We start from the raw sequence: 20,818 nt of genomic DNA on the forward strand, positions 1-20,818 counted from the left end.
AGGGGCACTTCGATGACGATCAGTGGCAATTGAAAGACGGTAAGGAGAGGCTGAATGCTGATGCTGTACCTACTATTTTCATCAGGCGCCCTCCAAGAAGAAATGGTAAGTGAATGAATGAAAGAAAAACATTTATAAAAAAAAACTACCATCCATCTCAGCACCTACAACTCAAATTGTCCTGACTCTCAATAATGAAGAGACGTTGATGGAGACATGTCTTNAAACGATAAAAGAAAGAAATGGATAGAAAATTGCGGTGATTTGTTACCAAGTGATCAAACATCGAAGTTAGATTGTTATTTGTGCGAGGTGCGAGAGAAAATAGTTTTAGTTATTGTGTTCTATCAAAACATTCATTCATTTATTTTTTATTCTTCATTTATTTATTATTCAATAATAGGGGCACTTCGATGACGATCAGTGGCAATTGAAAGACGGTAAGGAGAGGCTGAATGCTGATGCTGTACCTACTATTTTCATCAGGCGCCCTCCAAGAAGAAATGGTAAGTGAATGAATGAAAGAAAAACATTTATAAAAAAAAACTACCATCCATCTCAGCACCTACAACTCAAATTGTCCTGACTCTCAATAATGAAGAGACGTTGATGGAGACATGTCTTCCAACCTCGTCTAGCATTATTGATGAAGGTGAAGGAATGATGGTTGATGCCGATGACCTTGGAGGCATCCAATGCATTTCCTTGGATAAAAATTGTGACGAAATCGCTGCACTCAAATCCAAAATTGAACAATTGGAAAGGGACAATGAGGCTTTGGGGAGACAGCTGGTAGCAGCAAAAAAGAAGGTATTATTTTTTGCCATTCCATGCTTAAGTAATGAAAAACCAAAAATCGCCATGAATAGAATTTTATCAGCTACGTAAAAGGCCTTTCAATATTTTCTCTCCGAATCAGTAGTTATCGAGATCGATGAGTAATTTGAATGGTCAATTTCAGTAGTAAAGTGAGGAGCCACAAGTTGATTTTTTATATTTTGTTAAACATCTAATTATTTCAATAATGAGTAATTCTAGGGTAAATTAACAAAAGAGCTTCGTTATGAAGAATTTCCGGATCCATAAAAGAGGTATTTTGACATTTCCTATGAAAATGACTCATTAATGAGCTAAATGGATAAATGTGACAATTGGAAGAAGTTATTTTTTAGATTTCGTTAATTATCCAATTATCTCGTTAATGAGTGGGTTTCGGACAAAATGTCAAAAGACATTTTTTGCAGGAAATTTTCTTCGTTACAAAGATCTTTTGACATTTTATTGTCAAACCACTCGTGAACGGAATAACCACTCAATTGATGAAAATGTTGATATTGAATTGAGACGGCAAGTTGAAGAAAGATAGTAGATTTTCCGGTAATGAGGGGTTTTACAGAAAAATATCGAAAGACATTATTTGTGAGGAGTCTTGTGAACTACCAAAAAGGTCCTTAAATGATTTGATAATTATAAAGATAATTGCGGAATTAACGCATATTTTAGGGATCATAGGTATAAATCTAGAAATGTTTTTTCATTCGGTGATTATCTATAGAATGAGTGGTTTGACAAGAAAATGTCAAAGCATATATTTGTTCTAAATTGCATCAGCTAAAAGAATGGTCTTTTGACATTTTCACTTGAAATCAATTGGCTTTGAGATAAATGAACAATTAACGAGAATGTTGAAATTTACTCATTGGGGTTTCGGGCACTTCCCATATCCTATATTCCAATTTCCTGAAACAAATATCGAACTCTGAAATTGTAGTACTTCTACAAAGTTTTCATCCACCTTTCATTCTCATTTTTTTTTGTTCTCTAAAATGTTTTCTTATTCATTGAGTGTCTCAGTCGTGAGATCGGAAATTGGAACAATGAGGGTTGAAAAAGTGAGGGTCTAACGCTAAGAATCAAGCTTAAGGGGCTAACTCAAAGGTAACTGCAGGTCAAGCGTGAGAACTTTGAGACGGTCATGTCAGGCTGAAGTATGGTATACGTATACTTGGTCTTTTGGCTTTACACGTAAGTTTAATAATATTATCCTTATGCTTCATTCTAGTCGTTCGATTTTATTTTTCACAGAGGAGGAGAAACGTGATATATCGATCTGCCATATTTATTTTCTTTAAGAGCCAATACTCAATCATCAATTTTCTTGATTTAAGTAAATTTCCACTATTTTTTCATTTGTTTATCACTATCGTGTATCCTCAGTGATCGCTATACATTCCATTCGTTTCATCCCCTCTCTCCAATTTTCCTCGTTCATTTCCTCCATAGGCCCGAAACAGTGAAGAGAAGATGGAAACTTTCATGGTTAATTTAAANCTTGATTTGAGTAAATTTCCACTATTTTTTCATTTGTTTATCACTATCGTGTATCCTCAGTCATCGCTATACATTCCATTCGTTTCATCCCCTCTCTCCAATTTTCCTCGTTCATTTCCTCCATAGGCCCGAAACAGTGAAGAGAAGATGGAAACTTTCATGGTTAATTTAAAGAAGTTTCTAAATGATGATCAACTGTTAATGCTGCAATGCGCAGATCCAGCGTTAAACAGGAAGCGTTGGTCTGAGGAAACAATCAGGAAAGCGGTTCGAATTTTGTGTAAGGTCCGCGTCGCTGGATATGAATATTTGCGATTGGAAGAACACCTTCCTCTACCTGCATACTCCACGATCTTCTCGAGAATTTCTCACATAACATTTGAGCCTGGCATTATATCCGAAATAATCCAATGGCTGGGAGAAAAAGTGGCTCAGGATGAGACTCCCAATGCTCATCTCTGCGTTTTAAGCTTTGACGAAATGGCAATTCAACCGGCGGTGGAATATGATCGTGGCCTGAAGAAATTTATTGGTTTAGTCACTCCAGAACTGGCACGAGACGAAAAAGAAGCTGGCACTCAAGCATCACACGCTCTGGCAATTGTGGCTCGTGGAGTTACATCCCATTGGAAGCAGCCTGTTTCTTATGCATTAACTGCTGCATCTCTCGACAGTAAGAAACTGTACGATTTTTTACTGAAGATTATTGGACTTCTTAAGGATGCAGGAATTCACGTGGTATGTTTGTCATCGGATTCAGGGCCGGGAAACCAAGCGTTGTGGAATGATCGCGGTGTTCACAGTATTGACAATCAATGTACTCCTTCGTTCCCCCATCCTCTTCAAGAAGGAGAAAGATTGTGGATATTTCCAGATCGTGAACATTTATTGAAAAATATGTGGTGCCAATTGGGAAGAACGGACTTCTACATTCCGGAAGACGTTCGAAACGCCAATAACCTACCTACACCAACAGTATCTATGAAATATGTTGAGAAACTAGTTGAAGGAAATGATTACGGACGCGGGGGAATTACGATTGCGTATAAATTGAAGCTGGAGCACGTACAACCTGCAAAATTCAATAAAATGGACGTTAGGCTTGCGCGTGAAGTTTTCTGCCACGAAGTTGGAACTGCTTTGGTTCTGTTGGCTAAGGATGAGACATCAGACATGCCTCGAGAAGCAGAAACAACGGGATGGTTCATTTGTCATGTCCATGAGTGGTATTCCATCATGTCTGCTAGACATAAGAGTGATGCTCTTGGTAATAATGATACAACTATCGCTAAGAGACAGAAACTTATGAAATTCGTAGAATTGATAAAACGATTACGGTTCAGTCAAATGGGTAAATCCAAATCTCAACGCAAGCCGATTCAACGTGGAATTGAAATGGCCACATTGACCGCGTTCCAATTCCATGAAGACTACGTACTTTCTGGAAAAATGGAATACTTCCTCCCGAGTCGCTTCGGCTCCAGTCATTGTGAAAATCTCTTTTCTCAAGCAAAAGCTGGTGACATGCATCCGCGTCCAGTCCGTCTACGTCATAAATTTCGCCTTCTCGCAGTGGCTATGTTCCTGAAAGTGAGCAAGAGCTCTTCGTATTCAGACGACGAAGAAGCTTATTACATTGACTGTTTGAAGGGACGTAACAAAGAGAGCAAACTGGTGGAACAGGGGAGTGAGCAGATGGAAGATTTCGTCCTAGAACCGTGTCATTTAACTCGAATGCAAAAATTTGGTGTCTACTACGTTGCGGGTTGGATTGCATGTCAACTCTATGGATCTTGTGAGGATTGTAATCAGTCAATTGTGGCATCAGAGGTTGATCGTTCTCTTTCTTGCGGGTGGACAGAAGCCATCAGCGCGGGGGGTTTAATTCACCCGACAGGCCAGCTGCATGAAATTGTCTCCATTTCCGAGTTTGATGAAAAATGCGGAAAATAAAATCCTCCAATTGGAGAACCTTTTAGAGCGTCTCGTAACATTCATCAGCCAGAAGATTCCACCAGAGCTCTACGTACTTTTCTGCAGCAAGCATGACATTGTTAAGGCGGGTATCAAGAAATTCCTCGATTTACGCGTGCATGTTTTTGCTCTCAATACATCTCAACCGGAAGTCGTCGTGGAATTCGCATCAAAAAGCGGTTTTATGAGAACTTTTGCTCAGTCTGCTGGAAAGCGCAAAGCCTCGGACCGAAGATGAAGGATGCGGAGGAACGTGTGAGGGGATCTTGGATAGCTGTTCATAATTAGGGGAAGTTGAACATTTTTATTTCTTGAGGGGACTTTGCACAAGCTTGAAATTGGTGGGGTGTTTTGATCCACTATCCCATTACGAAGAGTGTCTAGTTCCCTACTAGTTTTCAAATATGTACAAAGTCTCCGTGTACAGTATCTAACAGAAGATGCATTCTTTCAGTTTACGAGAGTTGTGGTAGGAACTCTGAGGATCTTCGTTCTCCTGACGGTCGGTTTCCAGGATTCCTGATGGAATTTTGACTATGATGCAATGATCACCAGTATGTTTATATTTCTTTTAATCATAAGTACTGACAGTTTTCACATTTTCCATTCATTTTGTCTTTACGTTTTCAGGTTTCGAAATCATTGAAATTTTCCATCCATTGACTTCGTGGATTAGGCCTACAGGAGATACCACATTAAAAAAAACGCGTCACAAACTCTACCTCTTAGGTGACGTGGAAAGAGTTCCGTTAAAAATATATGGTATACGTAAGAGTCAAAAGTATTCATTTTGTCCCACCCTCCCCTATCATCCAATATCATTTTCTTTCGCCTTCTTGGAACTGAAAAACCTTTATTTTTCAAGTCGTACCATCAAAAACTTTGATGAAGCTCACTGCTTCTTGTATTCACATCTTGTCATTGGTGTTTTCTAGCACCCAAGAAAATGCTTGACTCTTATTAGCTGACCCTTATTTGAGCCTTATTGGTTGCTATCATTTTAGTCTTATCACTTCCACTCTCGTTTTACCCACATTCGTTTAGTATTTATTCGTTTGACAGTTATTTTACTCTTATTTGCCCAACCTTCATTCATTTGACCCATATTTCACTTTTTTTGATTGACATAAATCCGTTTAACCCTTATTTTACATTTATTGTTGACATTTATTCGATCTATACCATATAATCCATTTAAATGCCTGTGGAACCGAAATTTAACCAAGACTGACGTTTGCCTCATGAATTCATTTTGCCGTATTCTCCCTCATTTATTATCAAATTCTAATTAATTCTATCTATCTACAAGAATAAAAAAAAAACTGACCTGGCTGGGATTTGAACTCTCGACGCCAAGGAATAGACGAGGGGTAGGAAGTCTGTGTCGCGTGAGAGGAAGAGCCTTAACAGCGCCGCGTGCGGCGGCCAGTCTTACTTGTCCCCTGTTTTGGTGTCGGCGAGATCAAATGTTTAGAATATCTCCCTATATCATACCTTAGATGTCCCACGTAGACGATGGCTCCCTCAGCATAATTCTAAACGCGCCAGATTTAATTTGAAATAATATAAGTAAATTAGGAAAAAGAACAGAAACCTCCCTTTGTGACTCTCGCTATCGGTTAGTGATTTCCCGTCTGGTGATTTATTTATGAAACCCACAGGTGGAACGGTCGATAATCAAAACTAATATTTGTGAGGAATTTATCACATCACAGTATATAATGGATATAGGTAGGATACATCCCAATATATGTACGGTGTAGATAAAACCTACATGGCATCAATATAATTTCTATATAATCAGACATATTAGAGATATATCTCCGGTAAAAGAGAAGAGTGTACCACAAATACATGTCCCAGATATATTATCTATTTTATACATAAAATATATCCAAATATATCTGATACACATTTATCATATATTTACACATGAAATATATGCTTAGATGTTTCTATGAATATTAATGTGTGAAGGTAAGAGTACACAAACAGAAAAATCTAAACATAAATTACGTTTTGCTCAGCGTAATTCACGGTTTGTTAAACGTCATTTACTTTTAGGCTTTTCTGTGTGTACAGCTCTTATGGACGCAATGTGTTGAATTTCTTTTTTTAAGCGGTTTCTCGAACAAATGGCCAAAAACCTGGCTCAAGCCTCAAAACTAAAATGGCCAAAAACTAACGTCGATATTGTTCAATTTATAGTGAAATTTTCTATGGTAATTTCGGGTATTTGTTTATCTAAAAAAAAAATTTCATTGGCAGAATTATATTTTTTTGTCCGTGTACGCCTCATAAAAAAGAAAAATATACAATGACTTATATCGATCACGAAAAAGAAAAAACATGATCTAAACACTCTTTTAATTAGCAATTTGAAAACTTTTGTGATGAAGACAATAATTTCAGTGAAATAATTTCATGGAATCACTACATTCATTTCTATATCAGTCGTTCATAACATCGCGATCATTTTTCTCCTTGATCGATCGAAAAAGTGAGAACACCGAATACGCCAAGAAGAAACACTGAAACATAAAAAAACGCCGAATAAATCCACTCAAGTAAATACCATTAATGTCACGATAATATATCACTTACATCTTTGAATAATACATGGGATAATGTGTAGAATACACCAACTGTTATTTGCATAGGCACGTTTCTGGAGATGATCATTGTTTTGATGTACGATCTAGCGTCGAATCTCTCGAACTCATACCATTGAAAATTGAATATAGCATTGCCTACATTAAGGCTCTGCAAAATAAATAATTCCACGTATTTCTCATCGACGAAATGAGACCATTCGCTAACCGTACCTCTGTCGTTATTTCTTCCCCAATATGGCAGTAGAAAAAACCCACCGAAATAAAGATAGCCGCAAATAACCAACTGATAGCGGAAAATAGGCTACTATCATGCTCTGCTTGCTAAAATCATCAATGAGGTTTGAAATTCACTCAATTACGATTTCATCAGTTGATCTCACCTTAGATCCTACAATTATGAATATCCACAGATATACTTGCGAAAGTATTAAATTCAGCGATAACAGAGAGTCGAAGCACTTTTTGTTCAATTTGAAAAATCTGCGAAAAAAGTCGTCAAATATATGAACGATTCCACCAATCTGATATGAGATTCCACCAAACTTTTATGTGAAAAACTGCCTCAAAATTTTCGAAGTTGTGCATTATTTTTATAAGTGAAAATAAGAAATATGAACGAAACTGGAGCTCTCTAATTATATTGACTCGATTGTTGACGGAAATATAAAAATTTGTTTCGCTACTTTTGCAAAGAATGTTTTTCATTCAATTCCATTTAGAAAGCCCTCTTCTCTACCTAGAAATTATAAAGATAGATTTTGTCAGAAATTTTTTCAACTTTCCAAAAAAAGTCATTTTTTATGTACTTATGCATTTTGATATAGTATATACTGAATTTCTCTATGAGTTCCATATAACCCGTCATTTTGATTTTTCAACTGAGGTATTAGCATTCATTTTTTTACTTTTTTGAAATAGTTTTGAGACTTCTGGATTGCACGTCTTGAATATTAATGAGGGAGGATGGAATAAAATCTACATGTATTGATTTGATTGATTATCCTGAAGAAGGGGTATTTACTGATTGCTAGTCCTGATTGGAAGAATTTATAACATTTTTTTTTATTGATTTCTCACATTCCTTTTGTTGGAAAAATTTCATGACATTTTGTTCAATTTTATTGGCCTTTTGAAATCAATTGAGTAGAATTCAATTATTTTTCTCATTTTTTTGACTGAAAGTGGAAGTAATTGGTACCATATACGAACAAATTCAGCGAAAACATTTTGCGTATTCGCTAAACAATTTTACTGAATTTGTATTAATAATTTTATAATTCATTATGTGTCATTTTGAAGGAACAATCTGTTCCACTGTGCAGTTCACGGTGTGCAGCAATAGCAATTATACCGTGCCTAAACCGTGTATTGCTGAGCGATATTGTCGGTCGTTACGTTATCCCGATCGTCAGCCAGTGATTGCGCGATAACAATACTATCACTGAACTGCGTGTGACAGCACGTGTGCAGGTATTATTCTGTTCCGCGGGCGCTCTACGTGGACATCACTGTCATGTTACGATGGCACGTGGTAAAGCGAGTGTAACACCGTCGTAACTGAATTTGGCTATCTGGGATTAAGAAAATTAGGATTGTCGTTTGATTGCTTTGGATAGACTTTACAGGTGATTGAAGCGCAATGTTACACACTGTTTTATTCATCTTTCGTCATCATTCACAGAGTATGCAATGAACCCGCAGTAACAACAATCAGTTTTGATGCCACAATTTTTTCTCTGGCCTCAAAACTTTCTCCCTCGGAGTGCTCTGTTACATTTGGATTTAGAAACGAAGATATCAGCCCTCACTCATTGAGTTGGACGGCTCAGGTAGCAGTAATTTGTACTTTTCGCCTGTATCTTTTTAAAAGACAAATTATCGATTAAAAAGACAAGTATCGATTAAAAAGACAAAGCAGAACGCCGAAAGTTGTCAGGCAATATTTGATATACAGATTCGATGGAATTACTCATATGCTTCAGAAATTGTCCCAACATATAAGAAAACTTACCGCATTATTTCAACGTGTCTCTTCACGATGCATCTAATACATGAACAATCTAACAACTCTATGATACTGTAATGTAGAATTTGTCCGTCTTGTTGCTCAATAGTATTACTAAGTATTTTCAATTGTGCACAGCAATGTCTGGCAACAATTATGAAGAATGCTTCAAATGAGAGTAAAGCGATACAATTGTATACCGTCGCGGCAGTCTGGAGACACATGACTAGTTGAAAAGCTGGTGGTTTTGTGAAGGGGTTCCAAACATCGACGTAAAGATTCAAGGGTTCGCTCAGGATGAGGGACCTCATCCAAGGTAAGATCACTGCAACTGGAACATGTATTTCGATATGTTGACACAAATTATTGAAGAATACAAAATAAATAATGAAAAAAAGTGAATAGTTGATAGTACAGCTTATCAGGGATAAACATATTCCAAACTTATCTTGTTTATCACTTATTCATAATTTAATAATCTATTATTCAGATGGAGTGTTGAGCGGGGAGGACGCACATACGTCTGTTAATGATCTAATGAATTATGAATATGCATGTCATTATCATTACCGAATGGAAAGGTAATTAAATATAAATTTAGAACTATCACTGAATAGAAAAGTAATTAGGATCATGTTTCCTTAATTAATCATAAGGATGGCAATAGAAAATTAATTTGTCTACACTATGGATTACAAAAGTAATAGGTGCTGGAATATTTCGACGTGAGCGTGGAAAGGAACCACTTTGGGACAATTGGACTTATGGCATATGGTCCAGGGATGGGCAAAGTCCAGGTAGCTCGGAGTTACTGCAATGAAACCAATTAGGAAGGGCTATGAAGTTTACAACCCTTCCAATTCAGGGGTCCCAGTACGATCATAGTGCGGGTAACGAAGTGAGTGCAGTGGGGATAGCTGCATGAAGAGTGTCTCACGTGACGAGTGCGGAAAGTGAAATTTCCTCCAAGCGCTCAACATTTTGTTCTTTTGGAAATTAATTTCATTTGTTATTTAAGAGTAAATTACTATGAGTTCTCAAACTCGCAGCCCATTGAATTGATATTTTTCATACATTGAAGATCGATTAAATATATATGAAAACAAAGAATTAGTGGGAAAAACAATTTTACTGTCCGTTTGCCGCACAGACACTTAGATATTGGAAATCGTCTCGTCTTCTCAGTTTTTGAGCTACATGAATTTTTATTCTAATTTTTCAGAAAATGTATAAAATTACTACTAGAAATGACTTTTTTCAATTTTTATCTTTATGGAACCAGTTTTATTGTTATTTGAATAACCAATCCAATTTTTCACTTCTTTAACTTTTTTGTTGCATCAAACGAATTGAGCTACGTATTCTAGCTATTTTGGATAAATTATTTTCGATTCCTCCACAGCTAATTCCGTTTTGTTTGATACAAAAATTTAAAATTAAATTAAACCAATGAACAGATCCATGCCAAATCAGCAGGCCAAAAAAGAAGATGCTGGAGATATTTGTCTCAATTTTTTTCTGAAAAGATGACGATTAGATAAAAATGTTCAAAAAATAAAAATTTAAAGATATTGATAATTGAGGGACTTTGAAAATGGCTAGTTTTTGTCCAAAATTTTTTTTTTTTTCAAATTGGCCTTAATATTTCTGCGGGGTTTCAAGCTATCAAATTGCCCTTTGATAGCACATATTCAAAGAACATGAAAAACTTTAAAGTGAGACGACATACATAGCATTATTTTCAGTTTCACGGGGTTTATGCGAGGAGAAGCTTTTTTTTTCAATTGTTAATTTTATAGCGAATTCGTTAGGTTTTTCTGCTACATTTTTTCGTGCGTGGTAAAAAATATCCGATAAAGATGATAAGAAGGGCTGAAATTTTTAATCTATCAGTGATTTTTAAGAATTTTAAGAATGTTAGGCATACATATTTTGTTTAGTTACAAAAAAAAACATGTTCACGTATATCTACTCGAATTTCCTCACAGTAAGTACGATGAATAATTTTTCTCAACTCAAGAGTTTTAACTTAAAAAGGCTCTTGAGAAAAAAAAACATATTTCAGAAGTTTCAATTTTACCATACTTTTCGGAGTGTCAAACTACCCCCACTCCTTCCCGGGCGAAGTCAGTCAGAGGGGGCCCCGAAAAGGGGGCCGTAAAAGTCCTACGCCCGGTACAAACGGCCTATTCAACCGATTGTAACCGAGCTAATTGGTTCCGGGAGTTACGATTACTCGATAAGCGCTCACCGCCCTTCTCTGATATGGACGCATTCGTGGTTAAATGCGGAATATTTGAACGATCGAACGACCCTGCGGAGAAATAACGCGTGGAGTTACGGAGCTTCAAAGGTAGAAGTAGCGAAAACCTAGTTTCGAAAAAAATTAATTCAAACTTCGAGGTACTATTATGTACCCTTTAACTTGGAACATAGACAGATGATGATTTTAATCAATAAAAAATACATTTGGCATTACAAATCAGCGTATATCAGTTTAAATGATCTCCTATTCATAAAATAACGTGCATCCGATAAAATGGTCCCTTTTTTTAAAATTTGAATTTTTATTAAATCAATGTAAAGTGTATGATAAAATGAGATCAAGACAATTGTAATGAGTACGGGTGATGATTGAACGACAGGAATGGGGATGAGAACAAGCTGCGAAGAGCAGATTTATGGAAAAGAGAGTCCGGAATAAGTAATGGCAGAGTGTATGTATGTACATATCTAGTCCTGATAAGAAATGTTTAATTACGCCAACGTCGCCTACTTACATTATTAGTGCAAACCCAATCTCATCTTGCTCCGTTTTTACTACCTTACATTAATCGGATTTGAAAGGCTACACGTGACCATGATAAAGTATGCAATTAAAAGAGAAACTAGGTTAAGTACAAAATTATTTTATTCCAGCCTTTATAAAGAACAATTCAATTTTATTGACGTTGTTACAGAAACTCAACTACTTTACGGAAACCAATCGGGTGCTCGTATCATATTTCAGTTGGCGGACAATAGTTACAGGACACATTCATTTCTTTAACATCGAAAACATTTCTAAGAATTGTTTGCGTCGTCTGGACCTACACATTTTAGGCTCGACGACAACTCGAAGGTTTCAGATCTATTTAGTTGAATCTCCAAGAACCAAAACTCTTGTAATCGTTGACATCATCTGAATTTATCGCGATCTCCTGTGAAATTTTACAGAAGCAAACAAGTTGATAGGTCAAAGACACTAACTTTTCTATTTGCGTTTTGAAAAGATGGAATCCCATTTCTTTCGGCCTGGTGAGGAAAAATACATTACCTCATCTTGACTTACTGCGCACTTAAAAACATAAAAACATTCTAAGGTTGGAGAGTTTGAATATTTTATTTGTCCCATCGAAAAAAACTTCGCGGAATTGGTCGAGTAATTTGAAAGGAGTGCGCAATTGTGCAGAAACCAATACATTCCATTTAAGGTTGCTGATAATTCTTGCCTTCGTTGATATCCAAAATATTTCTTGAAATTGTTTTCATTGTCTGAGTTATGTACAAAATTGTGCAAAAATGAACAATTTTCAAGGATCACATTTTAGTTGGTTGATAATTATTCTACGAACTGTCCACGTCGTCATGGAGTCAAACGTTTCTCGAGAGTGTTCACTCTATTTAAAAGTAGCGGACAATTATCCAGTAATGTACACGCTCTAAGGTCAAAGATAACTGATAGGTACTGGAATCATCTATTTACTTATGAAAGGACCATTTAGTGAGATGGGTACGTTGATGGTTTCATTATGAGGGGTCATTTTGGAAATTCTAGAAAATTTAAGATTTTTTTAGAAAATCCGAAAAAATTCGCCAATTTTCGATAAAATTGGAGGAAATTCTCCAGGTTTCTAGGAAATTCAAGAAAATTCCCAGAGTTTTTTCCCAATAATCTTAAATACTCAAAAGAATTTGAATAAAAATGATGCCAGAAGGCAAAAATATTTTGAATTTAAAAAATTATCGATTCAAGGAAATAATTCCTTTTGTTATCTATGCAGATTTGGAGTGTATTTTAGAATCAAGTGGGAACAAATCCACATATTAAAAGCACATCCTCCGTAGTGTAGTATTTTATTTGCACTGTGCTTTTGATGACACTAAATCAGAACTCAAGACAAAACGTGGGCCGGATTGTATTGAATTACCCATAGATGAATTGAAAAGAATAGCAATTGAGGTCAATATATGTTTAGAGATAAACGTACCGATGGAACCTGTGATAAGCGGACCAGCTTGGGAATTTGTTAATGCTCAAGTTTGTTATATTTGTGAGAAACCGCTCACTCCAACGAATACGAATCACCGCGATCATTGCCATTTTACTGGCAAGTATCACGATCCTGCTCACCCTGGATGGAATGTCAATTACTAGAACTTTCATATGATCCCAGTGGTTTTTCATGAGCTTTCGGCTACGGCTTACATTTTATTGTCGAGACACTTGCTATATAATGCTCAGCTTCAGTAAATCTGCTCCCCCTCAATAAGAAGTATATTTCACTTACGAAACACGTTGATAAAACTAAAGGTCATTTCCGATTCATCGATTCATTCCGTTTCATGGCAAGTCGTTTGGAAATATTGGCATGCTATCTCTACGATCAAGATAAACCCACAACTTCCCTGGCGGATCCAACAATTGAGATTCGATCGACTGTCGATTACAGAATCGAGTTGATCAGTATATCGATTCGTATGCGAGTGTAGTTCGATTCAGATCTCAGATTATTGATGGAATCGAAGATGAATCGACTTCATAGGAAGTCGATAGCTAGTGAATTTCGAATGACAAAAATTTACTGCACCAAAACTTGAACGACTCATGGGGTGGTCGATTATGAAAGACTCCTTACGGTCGGACCAGGATCGACTTGAAGAAAGTCAATTGTGACTCAACTGTTCTCATTATTCAAGTTTATCGACCCGCAATCGACCAATTGTTTAGTCGTTTCATAATAGTTTTCATAATTTCAATGGGAGAATCGACAGATCCTTGAGTCGATTGTGACTCGATTGTCCTCATTATTCAACTCAATCGACCCACAATCGACCAGTTGTTTAGTCGTTTCATAATAGTTTTCATAATTTCTGTGGGACAATCGACTGATCCTTAAGTCGATTGACTCGATTGTTCTCATTATTCAAGTCAGTCGACCCACAATCGACTAGTTGTTTAGTCGTTTCATAATAGTTTTCATAATTCTAGTGGGCGAATCGACTGATCCTTGAGTCGATTATTACTCGATTGACTTCATATTATTCAGTTATATGAAACGACTCAACAACTGGTCGATTGTGGGTCGATTGATGTGAATAATATGCGGGCAATCGAGTCACAATCGACTTTCTTCAAGTCCATGAAGCGACTGTCTTCACCCCATGGGTCGTTCAAGTTTTGGTGCAATACATTTTTGTCATTCGAAATTCACTAGCTATCGACTCCCTATGAAGTCGATTCATCTTCGATTCCATCAATAATCTGAGACCTGAATAGAACTACACTCGCATACGAATCGATATACTGATTAACTCGATTCTACAATCGACAGATCCGCCAGCGTTACAAGTATTGTTGTAATAATTCGGAAAAATTCCAGTTTCTATCTAGAAAAGGAATTTTCCTGTGCGAGTACGTGTCTCTTGGGACAAACTCATTGATACTCAATTGCTACCAATCGAAAAATTCTATTCCAAATTAAATAATGAAAGTATCTCTGCTGAGAATTTTGCGCATGCGCAAAGAGTTTGGGAAGTTTGTGGCATCCAACCGAGAAATTCGAGTCCGAAAAAGAGGTCTCATATCCAATGTACTTTGATTTAACCAACTTGTATGGTGCAGCCATATACAGTACTTACCGTATGGGTCATTTCAATCGGTTAACACATCAATTATTGACGTAACACAATTTCAGATGATTAGAGTAAAGGGTATACCCTTGAAGTCGATCTTGAGTATCCCAAGAAACTCTTTGAGACTCACAAAGATTTGTACCCCCAAGTAGGAAAATTCCTAAATTAATGACAACACTGCTTCCCCAAAACAATTGTGATTCATTACAAGAATTTCAAGCAGTGTTGGAATTTGGGGCTGGAATTGACAAAAATTCACCGCGTACTGGAATTGGATGAAACATCATAGCTGAAACTACACATTGACCTCAATACAGAATTGACAAAGCAATCTAGCAATGAGTTTGAGAAGTACTTGCTCGAATTAATGAATAATTCAATTTTCGGGCAAATCATTGAGAACATTAGGAAACAAAAAGACATGATATGTTGGTTACGAAATGGGAAGGGAGGAATGGAGCTAAGGTTACCATTGCCACCAACCCAATTTCCATAGTTGCACCATTTTTGATAATGATTTAGTAATTGTTCAATTGCATCGTACAAAAATGTACTTCGAAATGTACTTCATTGTCGTTGGTTTCTCAATTCTAGATTCATCCAAGATATTCCTCTATGATTTCCATTACGAGTATATTAAGAAAGTAAAGACACAGACAGTCTTGTATAAGTTCGAAGTACTGATATTTAGGAGTGTATAAAATGTAACATTGTGAAATTCTATCCATCAGATTATTCAAAAGATAATAGTGTTTACAAAGTACTACTCAAAAATAATAAAATATTCGGACTTTTAAAGGATAAGTGCAATGGGGAAAGTAATGAGTGAATTTGTTGGCTTCAGCGTGAAATTGTACACATTCAAAATTTATGGGAAGAAGAGAGCCCAGGAGCATGCCAAAGGAGTGAACGCATCGACACTAAAGAGGATTACGTTCGATGACTATAAAGACTGTCTCAGAAATCATGAACATTTTGTAGAATCACACTGTTCAATTAAGAGAAAGAATCACGAAGTTCATACTATACGCCAGAAAAAATTCGCTTTAAGTTGGGAAGATGATAAGAGAATACTCTGTACAAACACTCATGATACTGTTCTGTTCCATCGTAACACACGTATTTGAATATAACCGCGCTTGGTATGTTGGCGACAATGGGTGGCGGCGCCACCATGCGCCAGTCTGGCGGGTCCGAGCATGCGGGGACGCTCGATGATGTCAGAGTCTAACCGACGCCACAAGTGTGTGAATCGTTTGCAACTGCAAGTCAATCATTTGACAAGTCATCCTGACTTTATCGTTGTCATAATCGACAAAATAATTATCCGAAAGGAACCATCGATCAAGCAATCGTTTTCGTTCACAAACTGTAGTGACGAAAAAACCGAAAAACTATCAATCAAAAATCTTAATCTAAGACACGAAATCCAACGATTGCGTGTCACACGTGGCACCGAAGCCACGATATCGAAGTCGTGATTATTAAATTGCGCAATCCTAACTTATTCCACCTGAACATTCAGTGTGGGATTTATCCTATCGTTATCTATTAGTGCGCGTGTGTGTCTACATATTCAGTCGACATTTCGCCTTATGCGTTCCTAGACAAACATTGGTGTGTGGATGCATGTGTGTATGTGAATACCATCATTCGCAGTTAATCGTTTAAATCTTGTATCAAAGTAAATATATCTGGATTTTTTATGCTTCGGCTTTTTCCCAAGAATTGTGTTTTATGTCAATTATTTTTTCCATATTTTTTATCATTTATTTTTCTGATTTTTTAATGCAGCTATCATACCACCTAGGGTATGATAGCCTTCAACGTCTTTTCAGTTCCCTATGGCTATTGTGAATAAATTAGCTTTAAATTGAAATGATTACCGACGTTGGTGGTCGAGTGGGCTAGACGCAAGTCTAGTGTGCGAAAGGTTGTAAGTTCGATTCCCCGTGGAACCGAATTTTTCAACGGAAGGCTCCGGCGAGCAGGAGGTTGTTAATAGAATAACCGCCTGTACCAGCATGGGTTTCCTGTGGTTTCTCATGCTATTCCCATGTTCTGTAGGAGTGCGAATGCGGTACAGTGTGTAATTCACAGCCGCGTGCATAGAGTTGCATAGAGTGCCGAAATGAGAAATCCTATCAACCCTTATCGCCCAACCAACATCCCTCATCCAGTATTCTTTAGCCAAAATTCCATCACCAATATCTCTAACCACTATCTCAGAACCAATATCCTCAAGCGCTATTACCTATTTACTATCTTCAAGCAACTATCATCTACACACTATCCTCCATTTACTATCTTCTGTCAGCTATCCTCTATCTACCATTCCCTATCAACTATCCCAACCGCTTTCCACCATTTTGAATTCTCTAGCTTAAAATTATTATATGCTGGTCATTATTACCACAGTATTCAAAGTTGCATTCCGCACCAGAAAATTGAAATTTCCCGTTTAAAAATTCAGGCTCCCACGTTGGTTTACTGTGACGTTGCGACCAAGTTCCTAGGTGCAGCGTTAGTGTAGTTTTGCGGTTTATTCAAATAAAAAAAAGTATATTTTTACGAAAATTAAAAAATGGGGGAAAATTCGAAAAGGCGATAGGAAAAACCCGGGCGGCACACAGGGAGAGGGTCAGAACGGTCGTTGGGGAAAATGAACCATAAAGGAGAAATCCTCTGACGCACATTTCATTTCAAATCCGACACTTCACTGTAATAAATAAAATCTATTTTTTTGGGTTTTTACCCAAAAGACCGAAAATTCCACTTTATAGCTGACGGATCCAGATCGAGACGATTTCCACGGCAGTTTTGAATTTTGGCGCTCATTGCTGGGGAATAACTTGGGTTATTCACCAGGATATAACAAATTGGTGACAGCGGTGGGATAGTGCTGCTTTCGGCGGAGAAAATTTGAATAAATATAAAATTCAAATTTTAATTTTCGCACTGGGATAATCCAGAATTTTGAAAATATATTTTGGGATAACTACGGTCTCCAGCTGCACCGGGATGCAGCCTTCCTGAGCACAAGAAGGAGTTTTTAACAAAAGGCGGACCACTGGATCAACGTGATGGAAGGTGGAGAAACCCTAGTGGAAAAACATAAGGCAGAGGCGTAACATGCCTGATCAGAATTCCGGATCGGACTTGATCAGTTTCTGATCGAGACCTGAACAGAATTTCCACTCGGGTATGAGTCAATTTGAGAGTGAAATTCGTAAGTGTCCTGGTAGCTCAGATGGTAAGAGCACCCGACGCGACATGGGAGGTCCCGGGTTTGATTCCCGGCTAGGAAGTTACTAATTTTTTCCTCAAAAAATTAAATTTAATTAATGCCTAATGATGGAAGGCGGAGAAACCCTAGTGGAAAAACATAAGGCAGAGGCGTAATGCTGTAGAAACATCATCCAGAATTAGTAATTCAATTAACAGTGATAGTCTAACAGTTCCGACTGAGACTATGGCAATTAGAGACATCAATCATTTAATTCCGGTTTCCAGTGGAGAGAATATTTCATCGCCCGTGCCCGTGAACAATTTCATCGATTTATGTAATCAGGCTATAATGTTTGCCCCTAAAACACCGACCCATCAAAGTTTCATTACACAATTAATTAAAGCTAAAATCACAGGAAAAACGAGCAAATATATTCCTAATAAAGTCGATTTGACCCCAACGGTAATGTTTGAGAAATTGAAACAAGCTTTTTCACCGCGTCTCACACTTTCACAATGGCAAGGATCGATGGCGAATGTTCACCAAAAGCAAAATGAGCAAATAATTGATTACGCGTCTAGAATCAATGCTATACTCGAGGGGACGGTCGAATTGTTTCAGGAAAAATGTCCATCGGATATCACAACCGGGCCTCTTGCGAGTACAAGGGAGGGAGCTTGTAATAGTTTTGTTCGCGGATTGAGGGGTGAACTGAGTCTTCGCGTTGGGAACGAAAAACCGTTAGATTTGGATGAAGCAATCGCTATGGCACTTCGACTAGAGAAAGAAATCGATCAACAAGAAAATCTATTTAAGGATGAATCAAATAATTTTTCTGGAAACTCTTCACATTGTTGTAGCCCACGAAACTTTAATTAGTACCGTAATCGATTCAATCAAATCAGGAATCAATCCAGAAACCTAAGCTCGTTTAATCAAAATCATTCTCAAAGGGGTCTCCGAGCTAAAGTTAACGCAACACAGTCTTGTTGCACATCAGTCGAAAAAACGGGAGATTTCAATCAAGGACCAAAAATTTGCATTGCATGCGGAAAACAAGATCATATAAAATCGAACTGTTACAGTAAGGTAAACCTGGCTATTGCATTCACTGTAAAACCACCGGGCATGTCTCCATTGCAATAATCGAAATCGTAAAAACCATATGAAAAATCAATCAATCCAATCTGGTTCTCAATCGAGATTTCCCCATGTTCAACGTCAGGAAGCATCCATTAATCTCAATCAAACAGACGAAATTTCACCCCCTTATGTCATAATAACTAGCGATAAGTTGCAAAACCTCAAAAGTTGACTCCTTGTAGACTCCGGGGCCGATGTAAATTTATTGAAAGAAGATCAATTAAGTCCCAATCTAATAGTCGATACCAATAAGCGATATGTGTTAAGAGGTCTTACCTCGGGATCTGATGAAACTATAGGAGAGGCTCAAGTCATTTTCAATTCTATTCGTTGCAAATTTCAAATTCTCCGCAAGGATTTCCCGTTAAAATATGATGGTATATTAGGGGCACAGTTGCTCAGAAATGAAAAGCCTACCTTGTGCTTCTCCGATAGTTGTTTACAAATAAAAAATCGAAAAATAACGATACCGTTAATGCAAACGCGAATCAAGATCCCCAAGAGATCGAAAATGAGAGTAGAGATAAAAGTCCTTAACAGAGAAATAAAACAACGATATTTGCCCAGACTGAGCTCAGGATCAAACATATACGCAGGTGAAGCTTTTGTTATTAATAATAATGGAATATCATGGATTTTTATAATTAACAGTAATGAAAATGACGTAGAATTGAATATTCCAGCTCAGGTTATCGAAAACGTCAAATCAATGTCAGAAAAACCGATTAAAAATTGTTATTCAGTACAGACTGAAAGAGTTGAAGATCGAATAAGCAGACTCATTAGTTGCCTTCAGTTAGAAAATTTAAATCAGGAGGAAAAAGACAGCGTAATAAAAGTAATCACAAAATACCCCTATCAACTCCAACTTCCAGGTGATCGGTTGCAGGGCACTAACGTTATGACCCATAAAACTCCGACAACAGACGAGATCCCCATCTCCACGAAACAATACAGACACCCGCAAGTTCATAAAGAAGAAGTTCAGAGGCAGGTTATTGAATTATTACTCTCAGATATTATAGAGCCTTCATCATCGCCATACAATTCACCAGTCTGGATCGTGCCGAAAAAGGCCGATTCAGCTGGAAATAAACGATGGCGTATGGTGATAGACTTCCGTAATCTCAACGAGAAAACAATATCAGATGCATACTCCCTTCCCAATATGGTTGAAATTTTGGACCAATCGGTAGGAGCTAAGTATTTTTCCGTTCTTGACCTTGCCTCTGGATTCCACGAGATTCCTATGGATGAAAAGGATAAAGTAAAAACAGCATTTTCCATCCCCAACGGTCACTACCATTATAAAAGAATGCCTTTCGGTTTGAAGAACGCCCCAACTACGTTCCAACGTTTGATGCACCAAGTGCTCTCGGGTCTTCAAGGTGTGGAACTTTTCGTGTATCTTGATGATATCGTAGTTTATGCCTCTTCATTAGCAGAACACGAGAAGAAATTATCGAAATTAATGGGAAAAATTCAAACTGCGCGATCAACTTTGCAAATCGACAAGTGTAGATTCTTGCAAAAGAGTGTCACTTATCTAGGCCATTGGGTAGGTGAAGATGGGGTGAAACCTGACCCTGCCAAATTGAGATCAGTTCGAGAATTCCTAATACCAAA

The sequence above is a fragment of the Diachasma alloeum genome, unplaced genomic scaffold, assembly GCF_001412515.2.
Source record: "Diachasma alloeum isolate Michigan unplaced genomic scaffold, Dall2.0 Dall_scaffold_01467, whole genome shotgun sequence".
Classification (NCBI taxonomy): domain Eukaryota; kingdom Metazoa; phylum Arthropoda; class Insecta; order Hymenoptera; family Braconidae; genus Diachasma; species Diachasma alloeum.